Raw genomic sequence first — 27,218 nt, forward strand, 5'->3', positions numbered from 1 at the left:
GATAACATTTAAATCTTAAAAACAAAACTAACCGATGGTCGCACGAAGAACACTGAACAAGGAACGATGTAGGGAATGATCGCGGTTGCGATTTGACAGCGCCTCGGCTTCGTTTCCTCTTCTTTCATCTTCTTCTTTCTTAATTCTCTCAATTCTCTACACTTCTGAACCCCTTTAGGACACCTATTTATAGGCAAAGGGTCACTTTGGGGTAGTTGCAGCTCGCCTAGGAAAGTTGAAACTTGACCCTCCAGCTGTGAGCTCGCCCAGGAAAGCTGGTTTCTTCACCATGAAGCTATTGGGTGGCCCAAGCGAGCCAGAGGCTAGCCTGGGTGATCTAGGGTCCAGGAAAACCAAGGAAAATACCCTTTTGCCCTCTTTTTTTTGGTATCTTTCGCATTCTTGATCAAAACATTGAATGATCCTTCATTTTGTACGGTAACTGGTGTCGAACAACACAGTTCGGCTAGCGAGAATCAAAACATCAGTGAATGATAGTACCCAGACGAAATTAGGGTATGACACTATGTGTTTCTTTTAAAATCTGAATGCTTAAACATGTTTAGTCATTAGTTTAGATATGAGATCAACTCAAGTTGTTAACTTAAATGGGGCTGTGAATTAAGCTTGAAATTACAACATTTCCTTTAATGCAATTACATGAGTTATTACTGAGTAACTTAAATTGTTTGAGTTCGAATGGCCAACATTTTTTTGGACTAAAATTGCTGCATTTAAGTTGATTGAATTGTTGTTTAAGCATTAAATAGATGTTTGGATTGAACTTTCACACACATATTGACTTCTTGGTTGCTAAAAGTTGACAATTTCAAATAATATGGCTCTGTATTCCTTGAAAAATAATTTTTGCTAAAATTCTAGTTGGATGTGTCTTTGTTATAGATGGCTCCAAAGAAACTTACCTCTAAGAGAGCTAGGAAGACCACTACAGGAGAAGGATCTAGCATAGCTCCACCTGTAGAGTTTGAATTTGATGGACATCACTTTCGTAGTGAGGAGCATCAATACCACTTTGAAGTGATCAAATATTGGTCTTTCCTCAAGGAAAGAAGGGTCCAATTAGCTGAGGGTGAGTATCTTGAATTCCAAACAGAGATTGCTAGGAGACGCTAGACACAGCTTGCAAAGCCCATGCCTAAATATGACCATGAAGTTGTCCTAGAATTTAATGCAAATGCTTGGCCTACTGAGGAAGGTGTTATGGATAAATGTTCCAAAGTGAGGGGACAATGAATTCCTTATGACACAGATGTCATCAACCAATTTTTAGGGAATCCGTTGATCTTGGAGGAGGGGCAACAATGTGAATACACTGCAAGGAGATGTCAGACTACAGGTTTTGATAAAGAGGCTATAGGTCAGCTACTTTGCTTCCCAGGATGTGATTTTCTACAGAGCATGGCAGGGAAGCGGTTGTGAATAATGCGCACCAACATGACGACTCTGACTCAAATCTGGATGACCTTCCTCCTCAGTAATGTCCTTCCAAGTGACCACAACTCTGATCTTACCCTACCTAAATGTCAGCTGGTCTAAAACATTATGGAGCATATCAGTATCCATGTGGCCCAACTCATTTCAGATGTTATTCATCAGTTTGTTGGTACTAAACCTCTTAGGCACCCATTGGACCCAGAAAAGTCCAACAAGGCATTGGGTTTCCTACTTTAATTACAGGTCTCTGCCAGTTCTATGGAGTACCAATCACACCAACAAAACACATTCAGCCTCCACTTAATAGATCATTTATTAAAAAATATTGCATGCCAAGGTAGGTATAGCAACCAGAGCAGGATCAACAACCTCAGTCAGCAGCAGATGCCCCACCCCCACGTCAGCCGCCATCCTTGGAGTCCATCTCAGCACACATGCAGAGGATGGAGTTGCAGATGCACACGTACATGCGCCATTTGGCTGACCAGCAGGCAGCAAATCATAGGGGCCAGATGCAGTTGAATGATAACTTCTGCCACTATACATTACACCAGCATCGCCAGGACCCTAGCCTTTACCCTTGGCCTACTCCCAAGTAGTTTAGAGCCATTGTTGCATGGCCAAGAGATAGGCCTATTTTTTAGGAGGAGGCAGGTCCTGCAGATGCTCAATGAGCTGCCCAAGTAGATAGAAGAAGAGCAAAGGAAGATGAAGACATGGTGGATCTTGTTGATTATTTCATGGGAGGAAATGGGGCTTCCCAGCCATGATCTTCAAAAATTTGTGACTTGTCTTTATTTTCATTTATCGCTTTCACTCCCTTAGTTACTGTTTTGGATTTTTGTTTACAAACTTACGCTTGTTTATTTTGACTAATTTACGTGTGGTTTGATATTCTGTTAGTATATTTATAGATTATAACTCTTTTTGGAAAGAATCAAACAACCAATATTTTTTAAACTTATTTTTGGATTAGAACACAACAAAAGAATTCTTTTGAAAACATTGAGAAGGAAAAACAATGAAGGAATTTCCTAAAACCCAAATGAATTCAGATGTTTTTGCATGAACTTGATAAAAGAACAACTTTCGAAACACTGATTTGATTTGAATATGGAAATAGGACTTAAGCTTTAGTGACTGTGTGCAACCATAAATTTTGCATTGAGTGTCCTCATTGATATGTTCTATAGTTGGTTTTGCATGAATTTCTAATTGTCATAACATATGATTCATCATTATGATCTAGGAATTCTTTCTTTCTTTACATTTTAAGCCACTGGCCAAACAGCTATCCCAATGTATATTATTTTACCATTTGCAAGCCCTTTGAGCCAAACACTTGATATTTTGTTGGAACACTAACCTAGGATAAAATTTTCCTACCTTACCTTAGGTTAGGAAAGCATGGGTGTTTTGATGGGGATTTCTATCATTTGGTGACTAATATAATGTAAATTCTCTGTTTTTAATATGGGTATTAAGGGAAAACAGAAAAAAAAAGAAAAAAATAAGCAAGAAACGAAAAAGAAAAAAGAAAAACAAATTCTTTGTGGATAAATAAAAAGTCTGAATCATGTACATTTTATCAGAGTTGTTGTAAATATCTGAATAGAAAGAAGTGATAAATTGGTTGAAACAAAAAAGGGATAGGAAGTGATCGTTCATTTGAGTTGCTAGCTAGATTTTTATGTCTGCTCCCATATTCTCAAGATATGTTTGAATATCTAGAAAAACCAAGATTTCCTTCAAAACCATGCCCAACCTTAAAAGACCTATTGATCCATGATGATTATGCACATTATCTTTGATTTGATGGAAAATGACTTGCAAAATTGATTTATGACATATCAGTGATTGGAATTGAGATGAAAGACTTGCCTGTGTGAGAATTATACACCTTTGAGAGGTTTTCCCCTATTTAAATGAATTCAGTGTTTCCTCTTATGTTCTTTAGAAAATAAAATGCAAATTGATCTTAATCACATTTTTGGTTCTATGAATTCCATTTTTGTGCTTTCATTTCTCATTGTTGCATTTTGAAAAATGTTGTTCTGATCAGTTTGGGGATTGATTCTTCATAAAGAATGTGTCGCAACCTACCCTTCGGCGGGAGGGCGACGCGTGACTCGCGGGATGCGTGTTCCACGAAAGGAATACGCGCGGAGTCGCCACCAACGTTTATTTGAGGAAAACGTCGGAAAAACCGGAAAAGACGCGATCTACGAACTTTTTAGTGAAAGGTTCGGGAGTTGTATTTACGCACGGGGAAGGTATTAGCACCCCACGCGCCCGTCCCAAGGGACGGCAGCCTTTAATCGAATGTGCAAACATGACTTTGATTTTTATGTTCCCTTTTATGTTCTTATATCCTTTATACCCTTTTTATATTTTTTCTTTTTGTGGTCGACAAGGGTGTTTCCCTTTGCTCCTACGTATTCCTCAATTGCGATGAGGAAATCAGACCTACGTAGTTCTTTTTGGAACAAAGTGTTTGGTTAAGTTGTTTTTGTCTTTTTTGCAAAATATGTTTTTATTGAACAAAAGGTCATTTAAGGTGTTGGACCATTAAACGGTCTTTTGATTTTGAAAGGGGAGAAACGTTAAGGCATTGGACCATTAACGATCTCTTGTTTTTGAAAGGAGAGAAACGCTAAGGCATTGGACCATTAACGATCTCTTGTTTTTGAAAGGAGAGAAACGCTAAGGCATTGGACCATTAACGATCTCTTGTTTTTGAAAGGAGAGAAACGCTAAGGCATTGGACCATTAACGATCTCTTGTTTTTGAAAGGAGAGAAACGCTAAGGCATTGGACCATTAACGATCTCTTGTTTTTGAAAGGAGAGAAACGTTAAGGCATTGGACCATTAACGATCTCTTGGGGTGGTCGACAAAAGCGGGGCTTTTGCTCCTACGTATCCTCAATGAGGAACTCAGACCTACGTAGTTCTTTCAAAAGCGGTAAAGTTACATGTTAATTTTATGCTTTTAAACGGTCCATGTTAACCGATAAAAGCAAAGAGGACCGTTTAAGGCGTTGGACCTTAAAACGGTTTTTAGTGATTTTCGGACAAAACTTGATTTGTGAGTCTATTTTAGTCTTAGTTTCACTTTGGTTATTAATCAATTCATTCAAGGAAACTTCCAAAGAAAAACGTCCGATTGATTTTTTTGTTTTATTTTATTCAAAGATATTTTGTTTATTTTATTATTATTTTTCAAGATATTTTGATTATTTTATTATTATTTTACTTTTTTTGTTTAACCGAGGTTATAGCGTGAACGATCGGTTAGATTTCATTTTAAAAGTGATTAAATGAGATTACAACACAAATGATCGGTTGAAATTCATTTTATCATTTATTAGGTGAGAAAACGGCTTAAATAAACGGTAAAAGCGCGTTAAAGACGGAAGAAAAGAAATCAAAAATGAACGAAATAAAGAGGAAAGCTTAAAAAAAACAAGAAATGAATTAAAAGTCTCGGATTCGAAAACTTACCCGTTGAAGAACGAAGAACGGATGAAGAACGATGAAGAACGGACGAAAACCTTCACGGATTTGCTTACGGAAACATCTCGGAAGCGTTACGGAAGCACCTCGGCTTGGATTTTCTTCACGGAAACAATTTTTTTCACCCAAAACAGCTGAAATACATAGCCAGGGGGCTGAGGGATCCTTAGAACAGCCCCCTTCAGCCTTTTTATAGGAAAAAGGGGGAGGAGGTTGCCGCCCAGCTCGCCCAGGCGACCTTAGCTCGCCCAGGCGAGCTGGGTTGCTTCCTCCAGAAGCAACCCAGCTTCAAAAAACGTTCTGGAAGGCCCAATTCAAAATTTCGAAATTGCTATTTGCACCCCCCCAAATTTGATAAGTTCACCCCCCTCTTTCGTAATTTACGGAAAAGTTACGGAAGCCTTACGGAAGCATATAGGACTTGATTTTCTTCTTTTTTTCTCTTCCGTCTCACCCGTATTAAGTTAATTATGCTTATTTAGAGTTATGGGAATTTTACGGAAGCATTACGGGTGTCCCGGAAGCCCCGGAATCCCATTTTTCAACAAAACGGGGGGTGTGGTGGCCATCTAGCTCGCCCAGGCGAGCTCAGCTCGCCCAGGCGAGCTAGGTTACTTCAACCTTAAGCAAGAAATTGCCCAGAAACCTCTAGAAGGGCCCAGATTCGAAAATTACTGTTTGCACCCCCCATTTTACTAAATACACCCCCCTTTGGCCTTTTTTTGGTGATTCTTTTTTCGTAAAGTTACGGAAACTTTCGAATTTCGTAACGATACTTGTTTTCTTTCCGTAATGTTACGGAACCTTGCGGATTACATAATCATCCCCTTTTTGACTTACGGAATGTTACGGAACCTCACTTAATTATGCAACGATGCTTCCATTTGATTTCCGGTGTGTCACGGAAACTTACGGATTGTGCATCAATATTTTTTTGGTTTTTTGGGCATGTCCTGGAATTTCACAAATTGCCTAATGATGGGTGCCAAGCACCTCACGAGGACCAAAGAATGGTCGCACGTCATCAAGCAAAGGTCCCCGGACGAAATTAGGGTATGACAGTTGCCCCTCTTTACTTCTCTTTTATTGGAGATAAAAGAAAAGTAAAGATAAGACACTAATTTCGTCCCTCTCGATTTGACGAGAGTCGCGGGTGACCATAAAATCTCCACATGCAAATGACTTGTTGTTCCCAAAATTTCACAAATTGCCTAATGATGGGTGCCAAGCACCTCACAAGGACCAAAGAATGGTCGCATGTCATCAAGCAAAGGTCCCCGAAAATCAGTGTATGACACTAATTTCGCTCCTCTCGGTTGACGAGAGTCGCGGGTGACCGTGACTTGTCGTTCCTAGGATTTCACAAATTGCCTAATGATGGATGCCAAGCATCTCACAAGGACCAAAGAATGGTCGCATGTCATCAAGCAAAGGTCCCCGAAAATCAGTGTATGACACTAATTTCGCTCCTCTCGGTTGACGAGAGTCGCGGGTGACCATGAAATTTCCGCATGTAAATGACTTTGTTGTTCCCGGAGGAACAAAAGGTGCAGAAGACTGTGTCAGCCCCTGCATGCTATCAAGCGTTCTGTCTTACAGATAGCAAAAGAATGGGTGCGAATAACCATAAGGTATCTCCGCGTATCATGGGTGCAGAATGACCAAACTTGGTCTCTGCTTGTCATCGGGCCTGCCGCCTCTGGATGACAAAAGGGTGCGAATAACCATAAGGTATCTCCGCGTATCATGGGTGCAGAATGACCAAACTTGGTCTCTGCTTGTCATCGGGCCTGCCGCCTCTGGATGACAAAAGGGTGCGAATAACCATAAGGTATCTCCGCGTATCATGGGTGCAGAATGACCAAACTTGGTCTCTGCTTGTCATCGGGCCCGCCGCCTCTGGATGACAAAAGGGTGCGAATAACCATAAGGTATCTCCGCGTATCATGGGTGCAGAATGACCAAACTTGGTCTCTGCTTGTCATCGGGCCCGCCGCCTCTGGATGACAAAAGGGTGCGAATAACCATAAGGTATCTCCGCGTATCATGGGTGCAGAATGACCAAACTTGGTCTCTGCTTGTCATCGGGCCCGCCGCCTCTGGATGACAAAAGGGTGCGAATAACCATAAGGTATCTCCGCGTATCATGGGTGCAGAATGACCAAACTTGGTCTCTGCTTGTCATCGGGCCCGCCGCCTCTGGATGACAAAAGGGTGCGAATAACCATAAGGTATCTCCGCGTATCATGGGTGCAGAATGACCAAACTTGGTCTCTGCTTGTCATCGGGCCCGCCGCCTCTGGATGACAAAAGGGTGCGAATAACCATAAGGTATCTCCGCGTATCATGGGTGCAGAATGACCAAACTTGGTCTCTGCTTGTCATCGGGCCCGCCGCCTCTGGATGACAAAAGGGTGCGAATAACCATAAGGTATCTCCGCGTATCATGGGTGCAGAATGACCAAACTTGGTCTCTGCTTGTCATCGGGCCCGCCGCCTCTGGATGACAAAAGGGTGCGAATAACCATAAGGTATCTCCGCGTATCATGGGTGCAGAATGACCAAACTTGGTCTCTGCTTGTCATCGGGCCCGCCGCCTCTGGATGACAAAAGGGTGCGAATAACCATAAGGTATCTCCGCGTATCATGGGTGCAGAATGACCAAACTTGGTCTCTGCTTGTCATTGGGCCCGCCGCCTCTGGATGACAAAAAGGGTGCGGATAACCGTAAGGTATCTCCGCGGGCTACCAGCTCTTGAGTCATGACAACAAAAGGCGGTGTGGTCGACAAAAGCGAGGCTCTTGCTCCTACGTATCCTCCAATGAGGAACTCAGACCTACGTAGTTCTGGATAACTTGTGAGACTTGAAAAAGTCTCGGTGTTTTCTCCACTAAAATGCAAACATGCTTTAGCATAGAGACAAATATTCCAACTGATTTAGAGCAGCATATGCTCTTTTTTTTTTTTGAGTGAAAAACAATGCGTCTACCAGGGAAGGAGAGTCTGCTGATGAAATCTCCCATAACCATAAATGAGATTTTGGATGTTAGCATTTCGTTTCTAAATGATCATTTAGAGGAAACACTGGGTCCGACAAAAATAGAAGAAATCCACTCAAAGTGTATCAATCTCGCACAGGTAAGTGTTTCATCCTAATTCCGAACCGTAGATATGTCATGACTTGACTTTGCAAATTATTTCCTATCAAATCAAAAATTACACGCGTGATCATGGATCAATAGGGCTTCCCTTGGGAATGGGTTCTTTTGGTGGTTTCTTCTTTCGGCTTTTGTGTGTTTTTGGCTTTTGATTTTCCTGGCTTTTTCTTTTTCTGTTTTTTTTTTTTTTTGTTTAGTGCGGGGCGAGAAAAAAGGGTCGCTAGCGCACGGGATTTTGGTTGGTAATTAAAGGGAGAAGACCATTTTAGGTCGTGGTTTCCTTTCCTTCTTTTGTGTTCATTTGGTGACAATTCTGTATTGTTCAGATATTGTCTGGTCCAAAGACCTCTCTGCACATTTCTTCTGTTTTCCTTCGATCCCCGACCAGGGGCTTTCTTTCCTTCTTCTTCTCCCTTTTTTACTTTCTCCCATTCTTTGATTGGGAATTTTCTTTCTTTTCTTTTTGCTTTCTCCCACTCTTTGATTGGGGAATTTTCCTTCTTTTTTTCTTTGATTGGAAATTTTCCTTCTTTTCTTTTTTGCTTCCGAGGGTAAGGATTATGGTGAGTCAGGATTTTGGCTCAAGGTTTGTAGAATGGCTAGACATGATACATGTCGGGGTTTGGTTTGGTTCAAGGATAAAAGGGATGCCCCACACTATTTCCATGACACAAATGCAAAAATGATGATTTAGAAACTTTATGCAAAACTGGTCATGCATGCACCTATGCGGACACTCAAGTGTCAAATTTTTATGGTCATGTGATGCTAGGGCTCAGGATTCATTTCCTCTATTTTAGTCAACCCAACGTTTCCAAAATATGTTCTTTTATCAATTTGTGCATTCCCCGAGTCCATTTTGGGCGTCTGGGAAAATCTTCACAGCATTCACCCTTCAGGTGTATACACACTTTTTTCAAAAACTAGTTATGATCAGTGAATTTTTCCAAAGAAAAGTTGGAAGTCATCTCTTTTCAAAAGCATGTTGGTTTTTCAGCTTGACAACTTATTTTTTCTTTTTTCTCCTTCTTTTTTTTTTTTTAATCATTATCATTTGTTTATTTCTTTTTCTTGTTTGTTTTTTTTTTTTTTTTTTTTCATGAGGTATTTTGCTACCTAAACATGTGTATATTTTTGTGAGGTATTTTTGCTATATACATGCATATCCAAGGTATCTTGCTACCTAAACATACATATATGTATTTTGTGAGGTATTTTTTTGCTACATACACGCACATCTAAGGTATCTCTCTACCTAAACATACAAATATATATTTTGTGAAGTATTTTTTGTTTACATACACGCACATCTAAGGTATCTCTCTACCTAAACATACATATATATATTTTGTGAATTATTTTTTTGTTTACATACATGCATATCTAAGGTACTTTCACTACCTAAACATACATATATATATTTTGTGAAGTATTTTTTTGTTTACATACATGCGTATCTAAGGTATTTTCACTACCTAAACATACATATATATATTTTGTGAGGTATGACTACCTTCCGAGCTTGTGCTTGTTTTATTTAAATCCCCAGGATCATGAGCAACTAGGTGCGTCCTACTATAAAAAGTGATCAAATAACAAGCATAGATTCAAAAGGTACTAGGTTGCCTCCTAGTAGCGCTTCTTTAACGTCTTTAGCTGGACGCCTTATGACTTGTCGGTCACTGACCTAGTACTTTCCTTACCTTTGGCTTTGGACTTGGTTGCCTATTGGTCGGCCATGTGTCGTAGGCAATACTCAAACCTTTTTGTGGATGAGCAAAGGTGAACTCTAAAGGTGGTGGCGGTGCGTCTATTGCCCGCTACCGACCATCCCCAGGCTGCTGTGGTGTTTCGCCCTGCGCCTGCCTGGAGACGCAGTACTTCTTGATGAAAGCTCGATTAGTAGGGGGCCTGATGCCCTTGCTGGAGGTGACAGGTACTCCGTAGAACTGACAGAGACCCGTAATTAGAGCTTGACAATTCCAAGACTCTGTTGGACTTCTTCGGGTCCACTGGGTGTCTTGCAGGTGCGATCCCTGCAAACAATTGATGAAATCAGAAATCAGTTGAGCGATGTGCATACTTACCTATGATGACATAACCTTGCCGGGGGGGGTACGGGCACCCTGTAGGACTGATAGAGGCCCGTAACCAGAGCTGGAAACCCCAGGGCCCTGTTGGACTTTTCCGGGTCCACTGGGTGTCTTGTGGGTGCGATCCCTGCAAACAATAGATGGTATCAGAAATCAGTTGAACTATATGCATACTCACCCATGTCGGGACGACACAGACCAACTGATACTTTTGCAGGGGGAGATTGGCGTTGCGGTCGCTGGGCAGAATGTTGCTAAGTAGCAATGTCATCTATATCTATGTAAGAGTGGTCATGTTGGTGCGCATGATCCGCACTCGTCTCTTTGCAGCGGCACGGGTGAAATCTTGCCCCGGTATGCATAGTAGCTGTGTGATAGCCTCCCTCTCTGGTTGTGCTCGCACAGTTGGCCCTCCTCCAATATCAGGGGGTGGCCCAGGAACCGTTAAAAGGAAACTACTGGTCCCTTAACCGGGAGTGCAAGTCTCGGTTAAGCATTTAAGGACAGAGGACCTTAAATTATCTTAAGGTGTGGATATGGAGCCCACTGAAAGTGAGGACGCGTAGTCCTCTAAAGGCGAGGGTGTGTAGCCCTCTGAAGTTCAGGACGTGTCGCCTTTCGAAGGCGAGGGAGTGTAGTCCTATGATGGCAAGGACGTGCAATCCTCTAAAGGTGAGGGCATGCCCCCCTTTGAAAATGGGGAACATGTAGTCCTCTGATGGCGAGGACGTGTAGTCCTCTAAAGGTGAGGACGTGTAGTCCTCTGAAGATGAGGGCGTGTAGCCCTACAAAGGTGAGGGTAACTAGTACCCAAGGTGAGGGCGTGTAGCCCTCTCAAGGCGAGGACATGTAGTCCTCTGGAGGTGAGGGCGTGCAGCCCTCTGATGGTGAGGACGTGTAGTCCTCTCAAGGCGAGGACGTGTAGTCCTCTCAACGGTGAGGGTAACTAGTACCCAAGGTGAGGGCGTGTAGCCCTCTCAAGGCGAGGACATGTAGTCCTCTGGAGGTGAGGGCGTGCAGCCCTCTGATGGTGAGGACGTGTAGCCCTCTCAAGGCGAGGACGTGTAGTCCTCTCAACGGTGAGGGTAACTAGTACCCAAGGTGAGGGCGTGTAGCCCTCTCAAGGCGAGGACATGTAGTCCTCTGGAGGTGAGGGCGTGCAGCCCTCTGATGGTGAGGACGTGTAGTCCTCTCAAGGCGAGGACGTGTAGTCCTCTCAACGGTGAGGGTAACCAGTACCCAAGGTGAGGGCGTGTAGCCCTCTCAAGGCGAGGACATGTAGTCCTCTGGAGGTGAGGGCGTGCAGCCCTCTGATGGTGAGGACGTGTAGTCCTCTCAAGGCGAGGACGTGTAGTCCTCTCAACGGTGAGGGTAACTAGTACCCAAGGTGAGGGCGTGTAGCCCTCTCAAGGCGAGGACATGTAGTCCTCTGGAGGTGAGGGCGTGCAGCCCTCTGATGGTGAGGACGTGTAGTCCTCTCAAGGCGAGGACGTGTAGTCCTCTCAACGGTGAGGGTAACTAGTACCCAAGGTGAGGGCGTGTAGCCCTCTCAAGGCGAGGACATGTAGTCCTCTGATGGTGAGGGCGTGCAGCCCTCTGATGGTGAGGACGCGTAGTCCTCTCAAGGCGAGGACGTGTAGTCCTCTCAACGGTGAGGGTAACTAGTACCCAAGGTGAGGGCGTGTAGCCCTCTCAAGGCGAGGACATGTAGTCCTCTAAAGGTGAGGGCGTGCAGCCCTCTGATGCTGAGGACGTGTAGTCCTCTCAAGGCGAGGACGTGTAGTCCTCTCAACGGTGAGGGTAACTAGTACCCAAGGTGAGGGCGTGTAGCCCTCTCAAGGCGAGGACATGTAGTCCTCTAGAGGTGAGGGCGTGCAGCCCTCTGATGGTGAGGACGTGTAGTCCTCTCAAGGCGAGGACGTGTAGTCCTCTCAACGGTGAGGGTAACTAGTACCCAAGGTGAGGGCGTGTAGCCCTCTCAAGGCGAGGACATGCAGTCCTCTAGAGGTGAGGGCGTGCAGCCCTCTGATGGTGAGGACGTGTAGTCCTCTCAAGGCGAGGACGTGTAGTCCTCTCAACGGTGAGGGTAACTAGTACCCAAGGTGCCACCCTTATGAGAAAGCAAGAGATCGACTCATCGAGAGGGCCGGTCATCCCAAATCCACAAGATTTGGACATTAGATGTAGGAAATCTATGCAGTTAACATGATCTTTAGGGATGCAGATGCATGCAACCTTTGTCGTGAAACTTGGTAAATGCGGACTTCATATGAACCAATGCAATGTAATGGAAAGTTGTACAATGTTCATGACATTCTTTCCCTATTTTGTGATTTTGATTTTGATTTAATTTTTTTGGAAAACACAGATTGACTGTCCTTTTGAAAGAGGTGATAATTCATGCAACCTCATCCTATCCTTTTTTGCAAATCTCTCCGGGAACTTCCTCAGAGTGTGTGTTCTGTTTGATTTAGTCACTTGACCATTTTGGAGTGACGGCAATGGAGCCATTTGATGTTTGATCAATCCATTGAAATCCTAGGGTTTGTCCCCCCCTTTTTTGTTAAAAACATCGATGGGTGAGAACTTTTGATCGACCCCTATGTTCACTTGAGGCTCATGCACGGCGCCCCTCATTGCCCCAGTGTAAGGCTTTGAGGTATCAATCGTTGCCTTTCGTCATGACCTTGTAGGAGGGAACCTATTGGGTGAATACTTCTAATCTGCCCCTAGGTTCGCTTGAGGTTTTTGCATGGTGCCTTTCGTTGCCCCAGTGTAGGGCTTAGAGGTACCAATTGTTGTCTTGTTTTCACAACCTCGTAGTAAGGAAGAATGAAAGAAGCAATTGATTTTTGCAAAAAGAATTTTCCAAGGACGAGAAATAGTTGAAGGATTTTTTTCAGTTGATGGATTAAGTCAAATGACTCCTATGTAGAAGCAAGATGTTTTGATGTTTCGATGATGCCAAGTTTTATTCAAGACAAGAATCCAAGAAAATCAAGATATATGATCAAGTTGATCTCTAGAATCTTAGGAAGAAGTTTCCAAATTGAAGAAGCAAAAGGTTTGACCAAGGAATTCTATCCTTTCAAATTGAGATTTGCTCTCTGGTAATCGATTACCAGCAGTTTGAAAATGTTTTAATTCAAATTTTTAAAACCTGTAATCGATTACATAAGTCTTCTAATTGATTACTAGAGGGGATTTTCAGAAAATAATTTCCAAGAGACATATCTATTCAAATGTTTTATGAATGGCCATTCAAATGTTTTAAAGAGAGTTTTCATTGCCCAAACAGTTTTATCCTCTCGAAAGATCAAGAGTTTTTCTGAACTGAAATGTCTTATCCTCTCGAAAAGATTCCTTGGTCAACCACTTGCATATTCAATAAGGAATTTTTGATTGATCTTCATTTTACAATCTACCTCTTTTACGAGAGACCTATTCTTCTCTTCTTCTTATTTCTGAAAAGGGATTAAGAGACCGTGGGTCTCTTGTTGTAGAGGATTCTTGAACACAAGGGAAGGGTTGTCCCTATGTGCATTGTTAATCCGAAAAGAGAGAGTGAAAGTTTAATTGGGGAATAATATTCGTATCTTAATTCAATCCCCTCTTCTTCTCAAGGTAACTAAGGCCATTTGTCCAACATCCTATTCTTGATAACTCACTTCTCTCTAAAAAGACAAACTTTCCAGGATGATAAAATGAGGTCACATGAACGTCTTGAAAGCACAGTCAATCAAATGTTTTTTTTTTCCTTTTCTTTTTGAACACTTTTATTTTATTTTATTTTGAAACTTGTTTGTTTTGAACTTTACTCGTTTTTTTACGGCACCCCCACCAACGTGCAAGATGAGTAATCTCTGATTGAACGGTCTTGGAAGTCAACACTCAGGAGCGCAGGTTGCTTGAGCAAACAGACCAATGGCTTACACCCACATTCCGGTGAAAGTTGAATAAGCAAACATGCGTTTGTGAGAGGATGAGGGACAAAGATATCAACTTTATCCATTTCATTTAACATTGTAGCTGTGGTTTACAATAATGGCATAAACTTGGAAACCCTGATGAGTCATTAGGGACACCTAACAACAGCTTTCAAAATTGCCCCATGTGTGGCATTTCTTGTCAATGTCAGGATTTACACGCAATTCTCCTCAAATTTCAGCCAGCCCGTATCAATTAGACTTCACACTTTATGCTTCGGGGTCATACAATGCTCAATGGAATGCCGTAGGGCTCCTCCACGATAAGCACACGTTGCGTTCGAGTCGTATCCTCAGAAAAGTGGAGGTTGATGAACCTTGGCTAGGGTTATGGCTACCATTGAATTATCAAGTAGATATGAGAGCAAGTCAGCATAGGACACTGGAATTGGGGTGAATTCTACAGGCTTTCTCGCTGCAAAATTCACTTCTTGGTTGGTGTTTTTGGTTTGTGCTAAAGGTGGTGTTCGTCATTGGAAGTGCGGTAGACAGACTTTGTGGTAGATTTAGGGATGGCCTTTGTGGATACCTGGGTGGTGGGTAAGGAGAAGGTTTGTTATTGGCTGAGTAAAGATATTGTTGGGTTGGTGGGAAACTTGGTCGTACAGGAATGGCAGTCACAACATGGGTTTCTCCCTTATCCTCACCCTCTTTATTTGCCCCAGTTTTCTCAGTCGTCCTAGTAGGATGATCAAATTTGCCTCTTTTCGGACCCACATTGATCCTTTCACTGGCGAAGACTAAATCTGCAAAGCTTTGAGGGTGCGCAGCCTACTATCTTTTCATAGTAGAGTACCGATAATGTGTCTACCATCACGATTATCGTCTCCCTTTCCATTATTGGGGGTACCACCTGGGCCGCCAGATCCCTCCACCTTTTGGGCGTGTTCTTTGAATGATCCGTCCCCCTTTTTGCACATGTTCTGTAGTTGCATCCTATCCGGAACCATATCAAAATTGTAGTGATACTGCCTAACAAAGGCAACCATTAGGTCCTTCCAAGAATGGACTCGGGAAGGTTCCAAGTTAGTGTACCAGGTAACAGCTACCCCAGTAAGACTTTCTTGGAAGGAATGTATCAGCAATTCCTCATCTTTTGTGTATTCCCCCATCTTCTGACAATACATCTTTAGATGGTTCTTGAGACAAGTAGTCCCCTTGTACTTGTCAAAGTCCAGCACTTTGAACTTGGGAATGACCATGTTTGGGTATTAGGAACAACTTTTCTAGGTTAGCAAAGGCATAATCTTCACCTCCTTCAATGGCCCTGAGCCTTTCCTTTAGATGATCCAACTTCCCCATTCCTGCCATAGTCATGAGGGTTTTTAACCGCTGTGGAATGCAAGAGGTGCAGTTGTGGGTGATACTGAGGGCCCTCCAAAGGGTTTTGTAGGGGTATACCACCAACTGCTTGCCCTTCAGTGGTATATCCGAGCCAAGGCTCGAAGTCGGCTAGATTGTGATGGGGAATTTCATGGGTCTCTTCCACAGTTTAAGAGACATGTGCATGATCAGTTTGGGGTTGCTGGCTTTCAATGGGTATAGGAGTGGAGTTATTGACATTCTTATTGGGAGTGTACGCCACATTGGGTGGCGTACAGTTGAGAGGCAAGCCATATGACGGGAAGGCGTGCTCGTTTTGAATTTGCACATCATGGGGGCCGCCCGTACTTCCTAAATCTTTGCCTACCATATTTGAGGTTGGATGATTCATTTGCTTGAGGCCGGATGGGGATGTCGGGTTCACCTTAGCAACAACGCTGGTAGCGGCAATTGCAACCGCATTGGCTTCCATTATCTTCTTCATGCTCATCATGGCCCTCATCATTGTGGCCATTTGCTCTTTTATGGCCTCCATTTTCGGCCTTCATCTTCTCTTGCACCTTCTCTGCTTCACCCATTACTCTAGCTCTAGTACGAGTTCGGTAAGGGCGCCGTAAAGCGTGTCCTTTTCTTTTTGATAAGTTCATTTTATTTTATTTTATTTTATTTTTCGAGGAAAGAATGCAATGAGCAATGCAACCAATGAAAAGCATGGATGCATGCGAATGATGTACAGTCGAAGTATTGCAAATTTTTACGCAGGATATGGGGTTGAATCAATTTAGATTTTCAACATGGTCCATGACATCTTTGTCAAGGTGAAACTGGAAGTAACAAGGACATCAACAATCCTAAATATGTTTGGCAGTAGACGAAGCAGTGATGTGACTTGATTCATCTTTTGCCCCAATTTTGCAGGACGGTTACTTCCATATTTCAACTTGACTTGATGAACCTTTTTATAAAAGCATGAGCTTGGTTCAACCCTATAATCCAAGGAATGGCAATTCTGATCGCCAATACTTCAACAACATCTCATAGGGATGAATGACTCGGGCATACTTTAAGCTATGCATGGAAAATGTAATTATGAAATTGAGATGCCCGAAGAAACACCATTTCCTAGTTAACCATGCATTAGGTACCATGTTCAATTATTTTGTTTTGTTGTTGTGTGTTTTTTTTAGAAATGGGTTTATGATCCCAACATGGTTGGCTCATGGTGCCTAACACATGCAACTAAGAATGTAGTGTGAAGTTTCACGCTTCCCCCTTCTTTGTTTTTGTTTTGTAGAGGAAAACGCAAGGATGAGCAAACATGAAAACAAATGGTATGCAATTTTGCAGATCAAAAAGTTTGTTGAACGCATATGCATGATGATGCCATGACTTATGCAAAATGTGAGGCTGGAATATGATAACGGACAAATGCAGGATATGTCCATTATGATGTTATGAAGAGATGCTTATGCGATGCATGATATGAATGCATTTTACGGACACGAGAGCCCGGAAAATTATCTCTTCTTACTTGCGCATTTGGGGGCGCAGTGCCCCATGTGTACAATTAAGAAGGTGATATGGACCTTCCGGCTTCCCGTGACAAAGGACGAGACCAACATACAATGCATGCTAGAGATAAAATGTAGGAGTGATTTGATTTGCACAAGCTTTTTGGAGTAGAAACATGGGACCAACTCATTTTATTTCAAAAAAGAAGTCGTATCCAGTCAAGGTCTGAGAGACCATACAAGTTTCCTAACGATTTCTAATTATGTGGGCCATTAAGTCTATCATATGCTGACAATAGCCGATAAGCCCATGAATCTCTTCGGGGGCGGAGTAGGTGTCTGCCATCGCCTTGGCCTTGGCTAACAATCGGGGAAGTTCTTGACTCCCGTTCAAGGTAAGAGCAAACCGATCCATCCACATGGTTGCCTCTTGGTGTAAAGAGTCGATCACCCTTCCTCTAGCCTCTTTTTCCGCATACACTTGAGCATACTCATCCGCGATTCTATGCTCGTGGGCCGTGGCTAGACCTAACTCTTCTTGGTACTTGGCGATGATAGCTAACATGCTGGTCTCTGTCTCGCATAAACGCTGAGACAAGCTTCTTTTGGACCTTGAACAAGCAATCAACCCTTCTTTCAGAACCATGCTATGTGCTCGCGACTGGTCTCTTTCTTCCCTTCGCAACTTGAGTTCACTATTGCTACCCCATAGAGCTCCGCGAAATTTGTTCCGGCCATACTCTTCCTTGCGAGCCCTCTTGGTCTCTTGTTCAAGGGCTCTTGCGGTAATTGCATTCTCTTCCCGTAACCCGGCACACTCCTTCCGAACGTGTGTAGCAGCCAACTTGAACTTCTCCTTGGCGAGTTTTGCCTTTCCTAACTCGCTCTTGAGAGCTTGGACTTCTTCGTCCTCTTCCGGTGCTTCAAAATTCTCTTCGCTGACGACTTTTAACTTGGCGAGCCAATCTAAACCTCGTATGCGAACTTTCAGCCATTCGTGGTACCCACCAATGATGCCATTACGAATGCCTCTAAGCTCTTGATCTTTCCTTAACGGGGTTTCCCATGCCTTATGGATTCTTTGTATAGTCTTGGAATTTTGTGCGCCGAGATCCCTCACAAGGAAAGGAGACATGCTTTCTTCCGTTGGTGCTCCCCTCATGGGGTACCCTAGTTGTCTTATAGCGAGCGTGGGATTGTAATTAATACAACCCCTCGTTCCTACCAGCGGAATGTTTGGGTACCTTCCACATGAGAAAAGGACTCCTTCTTTTCCTTCCTTCCATCGGGGGAACCAACTGATTGTTTTACCTCCTATCCCGGCCAAGAGCTGGTCCCAATCCATTCTCCTCTTTTCAGTACACGAGCGATGGCTCAGGAGCGGACATGGATGTCTTGTGTCTTGTTGGAACAAGTGTGAAACCAACCAAACACAGAGGGCGGGTAAGCAACAGATGATCCGTGCGCTACTCTTCTCGCACCTTCGGTCCAATGTGTCAAATAGATCTGCCAAGACAGCTACCACCGGACTTTCCTTGCTATGGTGGTAGGCAAGGAAAGCGTCGATTGCTGCTAGGTCTATCAAACCATCCACGTTTGGAAAGAGGACGACCCCAAAAATTAGCAAAGCTAACACATCCATAAACGGGACCCAGTCTCCTTGATTGGCCATACCCCTCGCCTTGTCTTCTAGGTACTTCTGTGGTAGGCCCGCTATGCCGTTCCGAGTTTGTTTTATGCGGTCCAAACCTCTTGCTGAACCCTTGACCACAGTTGCAATTCTGCTCAAAGAGGGGAGACACCCGGAGGAAAGATATGGCTTTCTTCCCCCGAGAGGACATCCTAGAATTTCCTCAAATTCTTCAATGGTTGGTACTAATTGGAAGTCCCCGAATGTGAAGCATCTCAAAGGCTGGTCGTAGTATTGGGTAAGTGATGCAATGGCTTCTATGGACACCTCTGCTATGGTCAACTCTAAGATCTTTCCGTAAGTCTTGCGGAAGGCTTGCATTTGGAGGGGTTCCATCAACCGCCCTAATTCCTTGATGCTGGTGGTATCTGGGCTTTTGACCTTGACTTGGTAGAACCTCTTGCCGGTTTGATTTGTTCCCATGCTTACTAAAGTGAGATAAAAGCTGGTGCAAATCAAAACTCCGATATCTCATGGGTGGAATGGATGAATGCATGATGGAATGCATATGACACAGATGCCATCTAGGAATGCGGGGGTCCGGGGAATTTGTCCCCTTCTTAGATACGACGTCTAGGGGTAGCAAAATGCCCCAACGCACGTTTTTAAGAAGGCGACACGGACCCTCCGTTGGTTTGTTTACAGTAGGGATCAAGACAGAACCCATATGCAATGCCTATGCAAAAGACACAATGCGGGAATGTACACAGTATGACAATATTTACTGAACATAAGCAAAAGGGTATATGATACTCATGCATGGCAGTGTGAAAAATGGCACGCAGCGTGTTTGCTTCGTGCCCCTATTTAAGGGACCTATAAGGGAGAGAACTAACTAGGCTTTTAGCAATAATCCCCAAGGTAGTTATATCTCTCTTGATGGTTTCTAGAGGTATCATCCCCTTTGAAGAACATATTGTAGCAGTAGGGACTACTAGCAACAATAGGTTTTCAAAGAGAAAAGCTCTAGATGAGGGTTCACTGTAATCAAGCAAGTCGGAGACCTAGCATGATCACAGATTCACCTCCACTCCTTATGCTCCCATGAACCCGGGTATAGGGCCCTTTTTCACTCACAGTGTGTGCAAATAGTGTTGGTGTTTGTGTGTATCAAATGAATAAATATTTACTTCATGCATACATTTAAAACGCACTAAAAGCAACAAAGAGTTTATATACACAAGAACATAATGAAAGGAAGCCAACAAAGGAGAAAGTCATGATAAAACATTGCACAAGATTAAATGGCCTAACTCTCTAAAAAACAGTCCCCAGTGGAGTCGCCAACTGTCGCAACCTACCCTTCGGCGGGAGGGCGACGCGAGACTCGCGGGATGCGTGTTCCACAAAAGGAATACGCGCGGAGTCGCCACCAACGTTTATTTGAGGAAAACGTCGGAAAAACCGGAAAAGACGCGATCTACGAATTTTTAAGTGAAAGGTTCGGGAGTTGTATTTACGCACGGGGAAGGTATTAGCACCCCACACGCCCGTCCCAAGGGACGGCAGCCTTTAATCGAATGTGCAAACATGACTTTGATTTTTATGTTCCTTTTATGTTCTTGTATCCTTTATACCCTTTTTATATTTTTCTTTTTTGCGGTCGACAAGGGTGTTTCCCTTTGCTCCTACGTATTCCTCAATTTGGGATGAGAAAATCAGACCTACGTAGTTCTTTTGGAACAAAGTGTTTGGTTAAGTTGTTTTTGTCTTTTTTTTTGTAAAATATGTTTTTATTGAACAAAAGGTCATTTAAGGTGTTGAACCATTAAACGGTCTTTTGATTTTGAAAGGGGAGAAACGTTAAGGCGTTGGACCATTAACGATTTCTTGTTTTTGAAAGGAGAGAAACGTTAAGGCATTGGACCATTAACGATCTCTTGGGGTGGTCGACAAAAGCGGGGCTTTTGCTCCTACGTATCCTCAATGAGGAACTCAGACCTACGTAGTTCTTTCTTATCAAGTGATTCTTTTTTGCTCAAGTGGTGATCATTTTAAGGCGTTGGACCTTAAAAATGATCCATTTTACTTAGTGAGAAAATGAAATGACGAACTTCAAAAGCCTATTTTTGTGGACGAGCTTGACTAGGCGAGTTGATTTTAGCCTTAGTTTCACTTTAGTTATTAATCAATTCGATTAAGAATGAGAAATCCCAAAGAGAAAACGTCCGATTGATTTTCCGCTTTATTCTACTAAAAGATGTCTTTTTGATTATTATATTATTTTTTACCTCTTTTTGATTTCCAACGTGGTTACGGCACGACCGAACGGTCGGAATTTATTTTAACCAAAGTTAATGGATAATACAATTCAAACGTTCGGTGGAAATTTATTTTATTTTTAAGTTAAGCGAGAAACGACTTAAGTAAAATGGCTTAAGCACGTCAACAGGGGGTATAAAAAGTAAACAAAACGAGAATAAAAATGCACGAAACACAATGTGGACCACTACGGGTGCATAGAATGAATCGAAAAGCTTGGTTCGAGGTACTTACCCGTTGAAGATCGAAGAACGATGAAGAACGAATGAAGAACGTCGAAGAACGGTTCAAACCTTTGCGAGATTCCTCACGGAAAACGTTACGGAAACGTTTCGGAAGCGCCTCGGCTTAGATTTTCTTCACGGAAACAATTTTTCCAAGCAAATTCCAAAGAGAGAGAAGTGCCTAAGGGGCTGGGATCCCTTCCTTCTTCATTTCCTCCCCTATTTATAGCAAAATAGGGGAGGTGGTTGCCGCCCAGCTCGCCCAGGCGAGCTCAGCTCGCCCAGGCGAGCTCAGCTCGCCCAGGCGAGCAGGGTTGCTTCCTCCAGAAGCAACCGCCTTCTGGAGGAATCTTCTGGAGGGCCCAAGTGGGCCTGGGTGCTATTTGCACCCCCATTTTTACTAAATACACCCCCTCTGCTGTTTTTTTGGTGATTCTTTTTCGCAAAGTTACGGAAACTTACGAATTTCGTAACGATACTTGTTTTCTTTCCGTAATGTTACGGAACCTTGCGGATTACATAATCATCCCCTTTTTGACTTACGGAATGTTACGGAACCTCACTTAATTATGCAACGATGCTTCCTTTTGATTTCCGGTGTGTCACGGAAACTTACGGATTGTGCATCAATATTTTTTTTGGTTTTTCGGCATGTCCTGGAATTTCATAAATTGCCTAATGATGGGTGCCAAGCACCTCACAAGGACCAAAGAATGGTCGCATGTCATCGAGCAAAGGTTCCCGGACGAAATTAGGGTATGACACCAACAAAGAGGAGTTTTGCACTTTCATCCATATAGAGCTTCAAAAGGAGCCATACCAATACTGGCTTGGTAGCTGTTGTTGTAAGTAAATTCAATCAACGGCAAACATTCCATTCAGCTGCCTTGTTGCTCTATAATACACGCATGGAGTAGATCTTCTAGAGTCTGAATGGTTCATTCAGTCTGACCATCTGTTTGAGGTGCTCGAAATTGAACAACGGAAGCTCTCGAGAAATTCAAATGGTCATAACTTTGCTCACGGGGGTTAGATTCAGGCGTATAGTATATAGAGAAGCTCGAAATTCAACAACTAAAGCTCTCGTGAAATTCAAATGCTCATAAATTTCCACACGGAGGTTAGATTCACGCGCATAATATATAGAGAAGCTCGAAATATAACAACTAAAGCTCAGGAGGAGTGCAAATGGTCATAACTCTTAACTCAGATGTCTGATTCAGGCGCATAATATATCGACACGCTCGAAATTGAACACCAAAAGCTCTCGAGAAATTCAAATGGTCATAACTTTTCACTTGAATGTTCGATTCAGGCACTTAATATATCGAGACGCTCAAAATTGAAAAACGGAAGCTCTCGAGAAATTCAAATAGGATAACTTTTCACACGGAGGTCCGATTCAGGCACTTAATATATAGAGATGCTCGAAATTGAACAACGGAAATTCTCGAGAAATTGAAATGGTCATAACTTTTCACTCGGATGTGCAATTCAGGTGCATCACATATCGACACGTTCGAAATTGAACAACAGGAGCTCTCGAGAAATTCAAATGGTCAAAACTTTTCACACGAAGGTCCAATTCAGGCGCATCACATATCGAGACGCTCGAAATTGAACAACGAAAGCTCTAAAAAAATTCAAATGCTAATAACTTTTCACTTGGATGTCCAATTCAGGCGCATCACATATCGAGACGCTCAAAATTGAACAACGGAAGCTCTCCAAAAATTCAAATGGTCATAACTTTTCAGTCGGATGTTCGATTCAGGCGCTTAATATATTGAGATGCTCGAAATTCAACAACGAAAGCTCTAGAAAAATTCAAATGGTCATAACTTTGCTCACGGGAGTTAGATTCAGGCGTATAGTATATAGAGAAGCTCGAAATTCACCAACTAAAGCTCTCGTGAAATTCAAATGCTCATAAATTTTCACACAGAGGTGAGATTCACGTGCATAGTATATAGAGAAGCTCGAAATATAACAACTAAAGCTCTGGCGAAATGCAAATGGTCATAACTTTTAACTCGGATGTCTGATTCAGGCGCATAATATATCGACACGCTCGAAATTGAACACCGAAAGCTCTCGAGAAATTCAAATGGTCATAACTTTTCACTCGAATGTTCGATTCAGGCACTTAATATATCGAGACGCTCAAAATTGAAAAACGGAAGCTCTCGAGAAATTCAAATGGTCATAACTTTTCACACGGAGGTCCGATTCAGGCACTTAATATATAGAGATGCTCGAAATTGAACAACGGAAATTCTCGAGAAATTGAAATGTTTATAACTTTTCACTCGGATGTGCAATTCAGGTGCATCACATATCGACACGCTCGAAATTGAACAACAGGAGCTCTCGAGAAATTCAAATGGTCAAAACTTTTCACACGGAGGTCCAATTCAGGCGCATCACATATCGAGACGCTCGAAATTGAACACCGGAAGCTCTGAAAAAATTCAAATGCTAATAACTTTTCACTCGGATGTCCAATTCAGGTGCATCACATATCGAGACGCTCGAAATTGAACAACGGAAACTCTCCAAAAATTCAAATGGTCATAACTTTTCAGTCGGATGTCCGATTCAGGCGCTTAATATATCGAGATGCTCAAAATTGAACAACGGAAGCTCTCAAGAAATTAAAAGGGTCATAACTTTGCACTCGAATGTCCGATTTAGGAGCATCACATATCAAGACGCTCGAAATTGAACAATGGAAGCTCTCGAGATATTCAAATGGTCATAACTTTTTACACAGAGGTCCGATTCAGGCGCATAATATATCGACACGCTAGAAATTGAAAAACGGAAGCTCTCGAGAAATTCAAATGGTCATAACTTTTCACTCGGATGTCCGATTCAGGCGCATCACGTATCGAGACGCTCAAAATTGAACAACGGAAGCTTAGAAGAAATTCAAATGGTCATAACGTTTCACTCGGATGTATGATTCAGGTGTATCACATATCGAGACGCTCGAAATCGAACAACAAGAGCTCTCGAGAAATTCAAATGGTCAGAACCTTTCACACGGAGGTCCAATTCAGCCGCATCACATATCGAGACGCTCGAAATTTAACAACGGAAGCTCTGAAAAAATTCAAATGCTAATAACTTTTCACTCGGATGTCCGATTCAGGCGCTTCACATATCGAGACGCTCGAAATTGAACAACAGAAGCTCTCGAGAAATTCAAATGGTCAAAAATTTTCACACGGAGGTCCAATTCAGGCGCATTATATATCGAGACGTTTGTAACTGAACAACAGAAGCCCTCGAGAAATTCAAATGGTCATAACTTTTCACTCGGATGTCCGATTCAGGCACATCACATATCGAGAGGCTCGGAATTGAACAACGGAAGCTATGAAGAAATTCAAATGGTCATAACTTTTGACTCGATTGTCCGATTCAGGTGCATCACATATCGCGACGCTCGAAATTGAACAACCGAAGCTATGAATAAATTCAAATGGTCATAACTTTTCAGTCGGATGTCCGATTCAGGTGCATCACATATCAAGACGCTCGAAATTGAACAACGGAAGCTCTCGAGAAATTCAAATGGTCATAACTTTTCACTCGGATGTCCGATTCAGGCGCATCACATATCGAGACACTCGAAATTGAACAACGGAAGCTATGAAGAAATTCAAATGGTCATAACTTTTCACTCCAATGTCCGATTCAGATGCATCACATATCGCGACGCTCGAAATTGATCAACGGAAGCTATAAATAAATTCAAATGGTCATAACTTTTCAGTCGGATGTCCTATTCAGGTGCATCACATATCGAGACGCTCGGAATTGAACAACGGAAGCTCTCGAGAAATTCAAATGGTCATTTCTTTTCGCACGGAGCTCCGATTCAGGCGCTTTATATATTAAGATGCTCGAAATTCAACAACGGAAGCTCTAGAAAAATTCAAATGGTCATAACTTTGCTCACGGGGGTTAGATTCAGGCGTATAGTATATAGAGAAGCTCGAAATTGAACAACTAAAGCTCTCGTGAAATTCAAATGCTCATAAATTTTCACACGGAGGTTAGATTCACGCGCATAATATATAGAGAAGCTCGAAATATAACAACTAAAGCTCAGGCGAAATGCAAATGGTAATAACTTTTAACTCAGATGTCTGATTCAGGCGAATAGTACATCGACACGCTCGAAATTGAACACCGGAAGCTCTCGAGAAATTCAAATGGTCATAACTTTTCACTTGAATGTTCGATTCAGGCACTTAATATATCGAGACGCTCAAAATTGAAAAACGGAAGCTCTCGAGAAATTCAAATGGTCATAACTTTTCACACGGAGATCCGATTCAGGCACTTAATATATAGAGATGCTCGAAATTGAACAACGAAAATTCTCGTGAAATTGAAATGGTCATAACTTTTCACTCGGATGTGCAATTCAGGTGCATCACATATCGACACGCTAGAAATTGAACAATAGGAGCTCTCGAGAAATTCAAATGGTCAAAACTTTTCACACGGAGGTCCAATTCAGGCGCATCACATATCGAGACGCTCGAAATTGAACAACGGAAGCTCTGAAAAAATTCAAATGCTAATAACTTTTCACTCGGATGTCCAATTCAGGCGCATCACATATTGAGACGCTCGAAATTGAACAACGGAAGCTCTCCAAAAATTCAAATGGTCATAACTTTTCAGTCGGATGTCCGATTCAGGCGCTTAATATATTGAGATGCTCGAAATTCAACAACGAAAGCTTTAGAAAAATTCAAATGGTCATAAGTTTGCTCACGGGGGTTAGATTCAGGCGTATAGTATATAGAGACGCTCGAAATTCACCAACTAAAGCTCTCGTGAAATTCAAATGCTCATAAATTTTCACACGGAGGTGAGATTCACACGCATAATATATCGAGAAGCTCGAAATATAACAACTAAAGCTCAGGAGAAATGCAAATGGTCATAACTTTTAACTCGTATGTCTGATTCAGGCGCATAATATATCGAGACGCTCGAATTTGAACAACGAAAGCTCTGAAAAAATTCAAATGCTAATAACTTTTCACTCGGATGTCCAATTCAGGCGCATCACATAACGAGACGCTCGAAATTGAACAACAGAAACTCTCCAACAATTCAAATGGTCATAACTTTTCAGTCGGATGTCCGATTCAGGCGCTTAATATATCGAGATGCTCGAAATTGAATAACGGAAGCTCTCAAGAAATTAAATGGGTCATAACTTTGCACTCGAATGTCCGATTTAGGAGCATCACATATCGAGAAGCTCGAAATTGAACAATGGAAGCTCTCGTGATATTCAAATGGTCATAACTTTTCACACTGAGGTCCGATTCAGGCGCATAATATATCGAGACAATAGAAATTGGACAACGGAAGCTCTCGGGAAATTTAAATAGTCATAACTTTTCACTCGTATGTCCGATTCAGGCGCATCACATATCGAGACGCTCAAAATTGAACAACGGAAGCTTAGAAGAAATTCAAATGGTCATAACTTTTCACTCGAATGTCCGATTCAGGTGCATCACATATTGCGACGCTCGAAATTGAACAACGGAAGCTATGAATAAATTTAAATGCTAATAACTTTTCACTCGGATGTCCAATTCAGGCGCATCACATATCGAGAAGCTCGAAATTGAACAACGGAAGCTCTCCAAAAATTCAAATGGTCATAACTTTTCAGTGGGATGTCCGATTCAGGCACTTAGTATATAGAGATACTCGAAATCTAACAACGGAAATTCTCGAGAAATTGAAATGGTCATAACTTTTCACTCGGATGTCCGATTCAGGTGGATCACATATCGAGACGCTCGAAATTGAACAACAGGAGCTCTCGAGAAATTCAAATGGTCAGAACTTTTCACACGGAGGTCAAATTCAGGCGCATAACATATCGAGACTCTCAAAATTGAACAACGGAAGCTCTGAAAAAATTCAAAATGCTAATAACTTTTCACTCAAATGTCCG

At 42.4% G+C, this 27,218-nt stretch overlaps 1 pseudogene; it reads left to right on the top strand.

Moving 5' to 3' along the window:
- The first annotated feature begins 903 nt into the window (after window positions 1-903).
- Window positions 904-27,218, top strand: part of LOC114386016 — a 78,463-nt pseudogene continuing 52,148 nt past the window's right edge.

This window comes from Glycine soja, chromosome 15 (assembly GCF_004193775.1).
Source record: "Glycine soja cultivar W05 chromosome 15, ASM419377v2, whole genome shotgun sequence".
In the NCBI taxonomy this organism is placed as follows: Eukaryota; Viridiplantae; Streptophyta; class Magnoliopsida; order Fabales; family Fabaceae; genus Glycine; species Glycine soja.